The sequence below is a fragment of the Sinohyriopsis cumingii genome, chromosome 16, assembly GCF_028554795.1.
Source record: "Sinohyriopsis cumingii isolate HCF-2022 chromosome 16, ASM2855479v2, whole genome shotgun sequence".
Classification (NCBI taxonomy): Eukaryota; Metazoa; Mollusca; class Bivalvia; order Unionida; family Unionidae; genus Sinohyriopsis; species Sinohyriopsis cumingii.
The window spans coordinates 90,153,996-90,166,926 of NC_142976.1; the positions used below are offsets into that span (position 1 = coordinate 90,153,996).

The following is a 12,931-nucleotide window of genomic DNA, read 5'->3' on the forward strand; positions in this document are numbered from 1 at the left end:
GGGTGATTAATCTTAAAACTAAGGCTTAATTTGAGATTCGAACTATGGCTGGTTATAAGATAAAAGTGAAAGGTGCTGATGCTACGTGTATGCAGATTTGTTAATCAAGGGCTTCATTTATTTGTTGTCTTGTGTTGACATTCCAACAGGGATGCAAGTCTATCAGGTAAATAAGAGTATGACTGACGATACCATTGCTAATTTATCTTTACAGCATGAATTTAAATCTCATCCAAATTATGCTTTTTATGAGGTCAACGACAGACGAATTATCAGAAATATTAAAACAAAAAAACATTAATTGTTTTATAAAAAGTAATGGTTATTTACAAGTAACAGTACGAGGAACTAATACTAATAAAGTTTGTTACAGATCGCACAGATATATGTTTTTGAAGTTTTTCATGGTTTGATTCCTAATTGTTTAGTTATTGATCACGTTAACAGTATTCGAACTGACAACCGATTTGAGAATTTAGACCTTGTTTCACAACAAGAAAATGTTTATCGTGGTAGATGAGGTGGTATCAATTTTAGAAAATCTGCTCAACCTATAATAGCAAACAACTCTACTACTGGTGAAGAAATATTATTTCTTTCAATAGCATTAGTAAGAAAACACTCTAAGATTGTCTCAAGGGCAGTAAAATTTGCTGATGGAGTCTATAAATCAGTATTATCAAAAACATTCGGGGATAGAATCGTCTTTCGTTATGAATCACTTGCTACTTAATATCTGTGCTTGTCAATCAATATTTGTGTTTAAAATTTCCTTATCTTATTCGACTACAATCTAGCTGTATCGCCCACAGCGATAAAATGTGAGCAACATATACATTTTTGTTTGTTCTATTATAATGTTGCTGTTATCGCGTATCACCATATTATCTTAATAATCAGCATAAAATTAAAGTGCAGAGTACCCATGCACTCCACTGCTAGCAGTTTATTCACAGATCAATATTTAGATTATTTCTACGATCTTTTCTTGACAGACAACAGTGAGCCATTGAGTGCCAAGCAGTAGCTGATACTAGTCCTATTTCGGATTTATTTGCACTGTCCAACTTAGTCTGTGATGAATCTAGCAGCAATGTTGTTGATAACTTTCCTATTTTATTCGATTGATAAAATTGAACAGTTAGGGTTAGCGAATTAATTTGGCATGAATCAAATCGCAATGATAAGATCATTGTGTACAATATAATATTCGTCAGATGTTAGATAACCGTTTGATTGCAAATTATCTAAAATTTCAACAATTTTGTTGTCGATTTCTGTGTTCGTATTTCTGACTAACTTTGAAGCTATTAATAGCATCAACCAGTCAACTATTTCAGCGGTCGAAATAAAGATCTTTAGAACATATACTATTTTCTCTTTTCTTCTATACTCATCAAATTTGTTAGCAAAGTTTTATATTAACAATGCTTTGTAATTAACATGTTTTTTTATTTGGTAAGATAATATTATAAAAGTTTGCAATACTATCTTCTCGGTGTTGGTTTAAATATGTTTTGCATCATTGTAATTGAGTTTATCATGAACCACTTCATTCTTTGTTTTCTCACAATTCTTAGTTGCTCAATGAAATCATCTGTCTTATTATGACCCAATATTTTTACATCATCAATTGTATTTTTGTTCTTGCCAAAGATTGTCTTCTCAAAATTTCTAAATTCAGCAATATCTATTGGACATCCAGTTTCTCTTAGGAATTTATTGTTTCCATAAAGTAACCACATTCATTACCCTTATCATTACCCTTATCCTGCTCCCCAATTGTTTCAATTCTACAGTTTGTCATTCAGCTAGATCACCTATTTTTTCAATAATTTGTTCAGCAACTTTCTTTTGCTCCTCTTCAAGAATACCGCTGTTTACCTGTATTTCACCTGGTAAATCAATCAATATTGTAGAAGCCTTGTGCCAGATAAACTGCATTACACTTTCTGTTGCGAGGCAATGAAAAATACGATTTTATCTTATCCATCTTGTCGTTGCTAAGGGGAATGTCGTCGGAGACAAATGTTTTATGCTCGTCACAATCTAGCTCAGCAACTGGAATTAAATCTTCAGGTTGTTTTATAATAAATACATCATCACTAATGCATAGTTAATTTTTTTTAGCTTTTCATTTTAGTCCCTACGCAGCTCGTATTTATCCTGCTATGGACTGATCATGTAGATGTAACCTCTATCGTAGTTGAGGAGGTCATTAAGTAACAGATTCATCAGAAGGTTAATTTTTTGCCCAATCCATTTCGTTCTACTATCAGATAATGACAATCTGGAAGGTCATGGTTATGCTGATGTTTGATTAATCGCTCCATGTCAAATTCATTTATGCTCATTCTGCAGTAGGGATTCAAAAAAAAATTATCAGGCAGTCAAAGTTAAATTTTATCTTACAGTAACAAATAAAAATGAACTATCACACAAAATTTGGTACGTTAATTGACAGCTCAACAGTAAAAGAAACTTCAGTCACTATGGATGGTGCAGACTTAACAAACTTTCTCAAAAAATCTTAAAATACAATGACAGGTAATTTATATGTCAGGTCAGTGAGTGCTAGAACTTAAAACAAAATATCCACCAATCAATGTAAATAAATCATAGGCAGTAAGTTTTGTGCAACTCTTAATGGTCAGCAATAGTAAGTTATCAGCGACAGGTGTAAAGATGACCGGAAATTTCAATATGAGTATTAAGAAAAGAGTAAATCTCAAGCCTGAAATCGCTACCCCCGCTAACATAAATAACTCACAAGCAGTAAGCTATGCACAACTTAGTATGGTCAATAATAGCAAGCTGCCACTACCTGGTAGGAAGATGGCTGGAAATACAATTATTGGATGGAAATCAATATTTAATACTCAACTTGATAATACAACTTTGACCAATAACGATTCTATAACAAATGTGAAGTTTGTGTAGGATGACTTTGTAATAAAATCCGGGATGCTATGGTGGGAAATCTGGACATGGGATCAAGCAACATAACAACTATAGCAATTCCATCAGAAACATCAGATTTAACAAACAAAAATTACGCAGATGATATGATAGCAAGAAATATTACATCATGAATAGCAAACTCCGGTGATACGATGACAGGTATGTTAAGCATGGGCTCGAATAAAAGAACTTATAATCCAGTCGCCCCATTTGATCTTAATAATAAATTTATGTTGATGCTGAAATAAGTGCAGTATCAGTGAGTACAATTACTTCTGCAAATGCCAATGATCTTAAAATTCGAGGTACAGTTATAGGTGCGATGGATTTGGCTATCAATAAGATAACTTCTGCATATGTGCCTGTTTCAACATCTGATTTTACCAACAGTATGTGGATAGTGTTACCCAATCACAAGCGATTGGTGGTAGTACACAACGAGCTAAAAATAGCATTGGTCATATTCCACATCTCACTGATGCTACAAATAATCATTGGGGTTTTGTTGTAACAGCATTAAGATAGTATTCGTAGAATAATCCAGGTTATGTGTTTGCGTTTAACAGCTCTATATCTGATGGGTTAGAGTGGGTCACAGATGGGGAGACAAGCGACTTTTGGATCAAAATAAAGTGTCCAGAAGCCGTTGCAATATGGAAATTTCAACTAGGAGGTCGACTAAATATTAATATCGGATGAGGTTATATTTGGAGTTTAGAAGGATCTATTGACAACAAAAGATGGACTCAGCTGTATTCGGCACCAAGTGTATTAGTACTTCTCAGCAATTTACACTTGATCCTAGAGAAACCACAGGCAAGTACTCATATTTCAGAGTTATGTTGAGAAAGCTGAAGGTCCTTGCCCAGGTTTGATGACGTTTCAGATATATACACTCGATGACCTAATATAGGTCTGGCATGCTAGCACGCTGTGATTTAATGTAATTGTAATATATAATGTATGTTGATCCTTCATCGACCAGGTTCGCAAAAGAGTTTTATATTTTTATACTAAACCCCAAAACGGAGATCGAAATGGCTGGCGTTGATTCACTAGACCCAGAACATGTTGAGGAAGTAAGGGCAGTAAATTTAATTTCTCAAATGAGACAATTTAAATTTAGAATCACCCGGTTTAAATGAGATGAGTGACAACTTTGCTAGAGTGTCAGGAGTGAGAGGCCCTCAATTGAGATATGCGATCAGAAACATTATTATTATTATTATTATTATTATTATTATTAGTAAATACTGTCCTGTAAGTCAGTGTGAGGCAAGATGGTTAAAAGTTGAAAAGGTTTTGATAAATACACTGCTTGAGCTAAATAATGAAAATGTTTTGACGATCGACAGATCTAACCTTGTAAAAACAAAATTTCATTGTGATAAGAAACCAGAGCAAGAGCGACTGAAAAAATTTATAATGAGTTTGACACACTAACTGAAACAAAGAAACACAAGTTTCTTAAAAATTGTAAACTCAGACACATTTGTTAAATGTCAAATATATTGTGTGCTACGCATGAACTACTATGACATAAAGACGTTAGAAATGGTAGATAATTGTACTGACTCTAACCCGCTATCAACAGCATATCTAGTTCTACTAGACTCTCTCACCGACAATAAAGAAAAGTACAACATATATCGCATTAATACTGCACTAAATGCAATATCAGAAATTGAGTCTAGAATTGAGTTATATGATGATGTTGAACGAGACATTTTTAAAGGCTTGATGAAATTATGATGGTAAAACCTAGTATTGATGAAGATTATGAATACATAATAGTTGTAAAATCTTGCATTAAAAACTATAAAATAAGAAGCTGGAACGTTACTGACAGATCCAAAATAAAGAAATGAAAAGGAGCTGATTGATGGATACTTTAACCTACCTGCCAATGTAAATATAGAGCAAGCAGATATTTGCAGTTTTTTAAATTTGCAAAAGCATATGCAATTCTCAGGCATCATCTGGTACTTAACAATTTTAAGCTGGGATAGTTATGTTATGTTGTTAGTTCTATCGATGAAACAGAATATATTTATTGTGATAGAGTAATAGATGTTACTGAAATACCAACAATTTTTAACCCTCCATTTTCACCCCCAGTCTTAACGAATATCAGATAATATGATATCTCATCTTAAGTATATTATAAGTATGGAGAGTTTCTTGCCGACCCTGTTAATAATAAATTAAGTACCCTGATCAGTAAGGCTGTCGCTGAAAATGCCTTCACTACGGCAATTTAAATAATTACCGAAACAGTTTCAAGATGACAAGCTAGAAAATATTACAATAAGATAATAAGCATGCTGAATTAAATTCCTATGATACGATCGCACAGAAAATTCAGAGTATTTTAGTAAGCTTGCTTGGGTTACAGTTTCTCTTTCTGATGTTATTGATAATCTTTGCAATCCAATATCACAAGACAAATGCACAAGGATCACAGAAGATAAGGAGCTAAAAAATGTTATGTCGATAAATCAATAGTCTCACATGGAAATTTTATCAAGATGCTAGAACCTGACTCTCTCATTAGTGGCAAAATTAATCTGTATTTGTTCTGTCATGATAAGTCTTACATTATAGCAAAAGATGAGACTTTAAAAATATCTCGACAAGTAGCTGTGCAAAATTTGGTTTGAAAAATAAATATAAATCGCTAGGAATTTTAAGTAAAAACCGCAGTAGTTGTGCATATGGAGATGGTATCTAAGCCAACCATATTTTGCATTGTGTCTGCGGCGGTTCGAGTCTAAGATTCAGCCAATATGGGTATGTGAGAAAGCGTGCCAGTAGCTTCTCGTGGGTCGGTGGTTCTTTCCGGGGTTTTCTCTGGTTCTTCCTCCACCATTAATACTGGCCGCCATGTATAGCCTATCATGTGCTGCAAAATGGCGTTAAACCCCACAACAACAACAACAATTTTGTATTGTGATGGTGATTCAATGATAAGTTCTCGATGCTGTTGCCTCAAGTTGTTTTCATATTATTTTTTTTAGACTAACATGGGGGGTCTCTGAGGTGTAATCATGCTGTTATGCAAGTGTAAAATAGGGTTTTGGCTAAGATACCAATAATGTGTTAAAGTACCATTAAAACCAATAAAAACAAACAAATTAAATACGGTTACATCTGTAAAAGTACCATTTGCTCACCTTTAAAAATTAGCTTAATTTCAAAATTTTTTTTATAGTTTTGCCTGTAAATTATATTTCTCTCAAAACATTTATCTAATCCCATTAATGTTAGGAATTACTTTCTGCTGCCTCCAGAATCCAGCCTTCTTAAAGATGTGAACATGTTTTTTATTTATATATTATGTAGACAAAGGGAAGGTATTCGTACAGATTACATACCATCACCCTGCTAGGTGGCAACCTGTAACATGGATGTCATCAGTGCGATTCCTGATGCTACCATTATTTTTTGGGATGGTTGGGAAGGCTAACGAAGGCCAAGGTAAGTATTTTTGCAGAAACATAATTTACTAATAAATATATTTTCTCTATCAAATATAATAACTAGTCACATTATTGCTAAAATAATAGGCAAATGAAGGGGGAAATGCTATGCATCAGTCTTCTACATTGTTATCTTGTAGGAGCATAATTAATGTTCTACAGCAAGAATCAAATGCTCCCCAAAGTTAGCATAACTGTATAATTTAAGTCACACGTGTGCAAGGAAAGCCCACGTGGGATCCCACACACATTAATCTCTTAAAGTTTTTTGGATGAATCTAGTGAAAGCTGTTCAATATTAGGTAGGAGGTTGTGATATCCTTGGCATGGCGTAGTTTCTGTTTGGCAGCAACCAGAATTCTGCTAAGATTTAAAGCCAAGTCAAACAAGTTGAAGCTAAACTAAGTTGACTGGGCATTCCAGCACATTACCTCCAGTATGTCTCGAATGGAAATGATATACTCAAACACAAAGCTGGCAGAGTTTGCCCACATTTCATGAGCTCAAATGTTCATTATTTGTACCTGGTCCTGTGAGCAGTCAATGCACATGGATTTATTAACTCCCCAGAAGCAAGCTATAAGGACTTATGCAATATAGAATGCTTTCCTGCAATAAGTGGCAGGAAGAGTCTTTGGTGATGGACTCTATGTTATTTGTTCATTTCAGGAATAATCTGAGAGCATGGACCAAATTATTTAAGTGTGCTGCTCTCAAGGGAACAATCAACGAGAGGATATAATGTTATTTTTTCATTACCCGTGGACAGCAGTTAGTTATTTACAATGAAGCTGGGCTGTGTCATTAAAGCGACTGACCCATCAGATCAAAATTGTTGATAGTTCAGATCCATGGAGACAGCATGTAGTTCACTCATCCTTGATGTAAAAGCAAGGGCCATCAAAAAACAAGTTTTATATGATAAATGTTTTAATGAAGTGGGAGATAAGGGCTCAAACTTATTTAACCTGAGCCACATCAAAACCCAGACTTTGGAAAAGGGCCAGTGATCATGGTTATGAATAGTCAGCAGGTCTGAAAGATCTTGTTTTGACCAATATTTCCTCTTCCCTGTTGTCTGAAGGTATCATAAATCAAGGAATGATATCCCCTAATTGTTATTGGGATCAAATTCTCTTCAAAGAAAAAGAAGTTGGCCAGCCGTGGAATGGAGGCTGAAATGGGTGTGCGATCATGTGAGTGACACGCCGCTTTCTGTCATATGCTTGGAGTGGAGGGCCATGTTGTTGACAAGACCTCTCCATAACTGCATCATAAAACTTTTTCTATGCATGCGGAACAAGAGTCATGTAGGAAGGCATATCTTTACCAGACATGGAGTAACAGTGACCTTATGTATTTCTGCACCATATGAGTTGCCACAATCTGTCTGGCTACATCTATCACTAGGTCAAGTAGACTGGTTACCCAGAATTTTTCCCATTGGGGAGGGGCAATCAGAATCATCTTGCGTTTTATGCCCTTCAGTTTTGAAGCAATTTTGGTGCTAGAACTGATGGAGGTAACTCCCAAATTCTCACCTAGTTGATTGCTAGAGCATTCAGTCGTGTCCACTAATGTTTAAATGAAGATGGGTAATGTATTGTTCCACCTTGTTGCAAATAAATCCACCACTAATCAACCTGATAGGATGCAGACAAGACAGAAGATAAATACATCGAGAGACCACTCTGTGTGAAGCAGTTGGCCTTTCCTTGAGAGAGAGTTCCCCTTTTAGCCGAGTTAGGTCACAACTGTCAAATTATCCAACTTATTTAAGAATCTTGGAATGAATGTACTCCAGCATACACCTAAAGCATGGACAATGGCTTTCATTTCCAGCTTGTTGATGTGAAGAGTCTCCTGGTTTGACCAACTGCTGCTGACTATCAAGAAGTCTGTGAACAAGTGTGCCCTATAGCCCGATAAGCTGGAATCTGAGCAGACTGTGAACTGTTGTTGTGGGTCCTCCAAAAGGTATTCCTGCCTTTAGCTAATCTGTTTTACCATTGAGACAAGAACTATTTGATGTCTGTTAATATTACAATGAGATGATTAAGCAAAGAAGATATTTGGCACCACTGCTATGAGTGCCATTTGAAGGAAGCACAATTAAAGACAGCTGAAGAATACAAGATCCACTGCTGCGCTGAAGAGGCATAACAGGTGAAGCGAGGAAACACTCTCACCATAATAATATTTTTGTAAGAGTTTTGTGGAGACACGAGAAGAATAAAGTCTATACATGTGAAAGGAATATGAACGATATTGATATGTGTTAGGAATTTCAGATCTAATATCCAGCTTAGGCTGTGAAGGAGATAGAGAACTTTGCTCATGTCTTAAACCGAAGCCATGCATACAACTTGCTATTGTAGACTATTGTCCAGGTACACCAACATCATAGATAATTTCAATATGTGTGTTACTACTGAGGCCCTTGGGAAAGCCCAGGGGCTGATGTTGAAGACAACATAAGTGCTCAGAATTAATACATCACTCCACACTAACCACAACATTAGGCATGAATGGGGAGACGAAAAACAGGTTGGGCAGATCTAGGCTTATGGCATATTTGCTGCAATCAACCGACCAACGGACAGACCTTGCGGTTTCTATTTTGGATCTGGGTGCTTTGATCAAATTATTTAGATTGCTCAGGTCTATAGCGGCCATAGCTTGAATTTCACAACCAGAAGGAAGTATGACAGGTTTTAAACTACCTCTACCACACATTTCTCTAAGTGTTTATCTCCTTCTGGTATTGCTGGTAGTGTCCATCATGAAGGGGCAGAACATAAGTGGATGAGGTTGGACAAATGAGACATGAAACTCTCTGAAACTAATAGAACTAAGAAGCATACAGTCATTATGTGGAAAGAAGTTGCTTCACATATCTCAGAACAGAAGAAGACTTGAATGCACTTGTGACTGACTATGGGTGGTAGGGAGGGCAGTCACTGTTTATTGTGGGGAAGCTTGAGGTGTGAGAAAGCATGTTTTCACTCATCCCCCTTCCTGTTTTTCTGCGAGAGGCAGGTGTGTATGATTCTCTGTTACTGACTTTGTCCTCGCGAACAACCTCAGCAATTCTGCTGACAGTTATTGTACCTTCAATGAGACCACTCTTGGCAAAGGCACACGATCTTCCACTTGTTAAGCATCATATTCCTATACTGAAGTCTATGGTAAGTACATACTACATGATAAAGATGATGCTATATCTTCAACTTGTGTTATAATGACCTGCCTAGTCAACAGCACTTTATTGATAATATTGAGCAGGCATGTTTCCAAATCTTTATCATTGCTGCATGGCAAAGTCTCTAGGTGCAGGTATCTAACGAGTTGTGGGAGGAAACTTAGGTTGTTTAACAGGTCTAGGGGGAGGCATCTCCACGTCCCCAAGATATTCATTGAATCAAAACCAATACATTTAAGGCATCTGGGTTGGGTAAGTATGAGACTACACTCATAGAACAAAGAAAATGCCAATGCAACTTCAAAGCTAATAACAAATATTTATTAATAAATTCACAAATGTCAATAATGAAGCAGAAACTAAACATTAAATAATATTAGTAATTATTATTAAAAGTTCAGACAGGAAACCTAGCATTTTCAGACATGCAGTTAACAAGTTAAAATCTCAAAGTACAGTCCTACCTGTTTATGTCAACAACTTATTAGGATCAAACGAAAGCTTGATTTTTTAATCCGACCGCGACATTAAAGCCTGGCGGCAAGATCAACTAATTGTTGAATAAAGTACAGGTCGGAACTGGCCGCTTGCCGACATAAATTATTAGGTGGGAAAATTAATGCCTGTCGGCAAGATTAACTAATTGTTAAACAAAGTATGGGTCGGACCTGGCAGCTTGTCGACATAAATGATTAGAAAACAAAGGATTTGTTTAAGCTGGGACCAAGGGCTTCTGTCGATATGTACGTTTATTTTTTATCTCGACGTCGACATAAGCATGGCAATTTTGGTAGAAATAGTAGAACAAGGGATCAGGGCTTTGCTCTTTTGCCGAAATAATCGGCTTTTTGACATAAGTGATGTTGATATAAGTGGGTAGGACTGTAGTGACAAAGTTAAAAATATAAATAAATGCACCATAAAATGCAAAAATTATATATATATATATATATATATATATATATATATATATATATATATATATATAAGTTGAAAACACATTCAATCCAATGGTTTCCTAATATGCATGTTGACAGTGCAAGTGAAAGTTAAAGAAGTGACATCTGCGTTATGGGTTGCCAGCTGATGGGTCAAGTGGAGATAATCGATAGGATTTGCTTCCTTTGATATATACAAAATGATGCTATCATGTCTATAGGAGAGCTGGATTCCAGAGGTAGCAGAAAGGAATTCCTAACATTAATGTGATCAGGTGACGTATTAAGAAATGGGAGGTTCACCATTGTCTTGAATCTACTGCATTTGTGATATGTAGTCAGAACTTCCAGACTGTGTATATTTGTGCTCTCTGTTGTACTAAATATGGCCTGATCATCTGTGTATGTATGTTGAATGCATACATATGTGAGAGAGATAAAAAAAAGGCATCTGGGTATACTAAATTGGTGAAGTTTTCTTAAATACAATAATAAAACTTAAAATTCACACATAAATGCAACAATAACAGTATTAAAATGTATATCTTTTTGTATGAATGAAAATGTTTAGATTTGTAATAATCTGTTACTGACACTTACAGTAACTCAGATTGGAAAAGTGATCTTATTACTCCAAACCCTGTATGAATTAGGCATGAAAAATGAATAATACTTATAAAAATATACAATCCATTATGCTTAAATATTTATTTTAATATATATCCATCTATTCTAAAACAAACGTATACAAATAATGAGTTGATACAAGAATATCGGTTGCCATATGAAATATGAAGACTCAAATGAGAATCATTATAACTCGTGAAATGTGTTAGTGATATGTCACTAGATGAGAAAGTGAAAACAGACTCAACATAGCTCTGTAACTGTGAAAATTAAATTGGTACCTATATTTCGGTTATCTGATTATGATTGGATGTATCATCAACAGTGCATTAAAAATAATGAAAACTACTGACTGGCTGAAAATAAAATGCTTGAAATATTGAACATAATTTGGCAGAAAAAGATTATGTCTAGGCAAAATGTACACAACTGTAAGCTTGAATCTAACACCATTATCACACCATCACTGTTGCCAAATAGATACTATATAAACAGGGAAATCTAACTAGAATGAATTGCTATTGTGGGTACCCAGATGAGATTAATTTCCAAACAAAAAGCCATGCAACATGTCATTTTAACAATTTTAAAAGTTACCCCTTGGATAGATCATTCATTTGATCTAAACATATTTAGCTGATGTTACCAAAAATAATGTAATTTGGCCATACAATTACATTACATTCTATGGAAATTGAATTAGCTATCTGTGCCTTGCAGCTTTAAAATTAACTGACGATTACTGTGGTGTTAACAAATGTGAAAGCCTGATTTTCTCTTCAATCTTATATTCAGATGTCTCAGACTTGATACTTTGCTCTTGAATTATGCTAAAAAATAATATTTTCCAATGAAACTAGATCATATTTAACACATCATATTTTGCAACGAAATTAGATCATATTTAACAAACACTTTGTAATGTTCTTAGATGACACTTAATCCTTTACCTCATGCAAGCGCCTTTGCACGCCTGTACACCATTCTCATGGAAGTGCCTTTCGACGCCTGCTGCAAACATCAGCCATTTTTCGCAGGTTTTCATAGCGCCACCTTCGGGGAAAACCCTCTATTAGATGTTATGTACTTTCATTGGTGTGAATGACCATTATGTCTGATCGCGTGTTGCTGTTTATGCTCTGGTTGAAATCTGCTAGTTAAAGTAACTGGGTCATATTCTCCACTCTCCAAAATGGAGGCCACAGATTTCGTTTAGTATTTACTCGAGTTTTCACGATTAGAACCTCAACTATGAAAGCTTCATTAATTTAAGTAAAGGCTCTGATGTTGTTGTTATTGTAGGGTTTATTGCCATTTTTCAGTAAAATATAGGCTATACATGGCGGCAAGAATAACTGGTGGATTAAGACCCCAGGAAAACCCGGGAAGAACCACCAACCCACGCAGACAGAGGTGATATGGCAGTGATCCGTAACGGTGAGCGCTTTAGACCACTTGGCCCCTCGAGGTCCCGCTCTGATATTGATGTAGCAGCAATTAGCTTTTATAAATTTTCAAATTTAGATGATTTAGTGATGTAAACAGACAGAGAACTTGTAAATTTGGAGTATGAGAAATGGCAGCTATGGTTGGTCATGTGGCTTCACTGAACTGAAGGTGGACAAGTTCTCTCAAGATTTTAAAACTCATAAAAAATTCTTCCATGAAAAAAAATTATAGAGCTATAACGATCGGATTTTACTCTTAAATCTTTCCATACATAA

The 12,931-nt window shown here is 35.4% G+C and overlaps 1 protein-coding gene across 1 annotated transcript in view; it reads right to left on the reverse strand.

Moving 5' to 3' along the window:
* The window catches only part of LOC149780978 (solute carrier family 49 member 4-like), a 57,065-nt gene that overhangs the window by 10,934 nt on the left and 33,200 nt on the right, over nt 1–12,931 (reverse strand). The gene's annotated exons all lie outside the window — the stretch shown is intronic.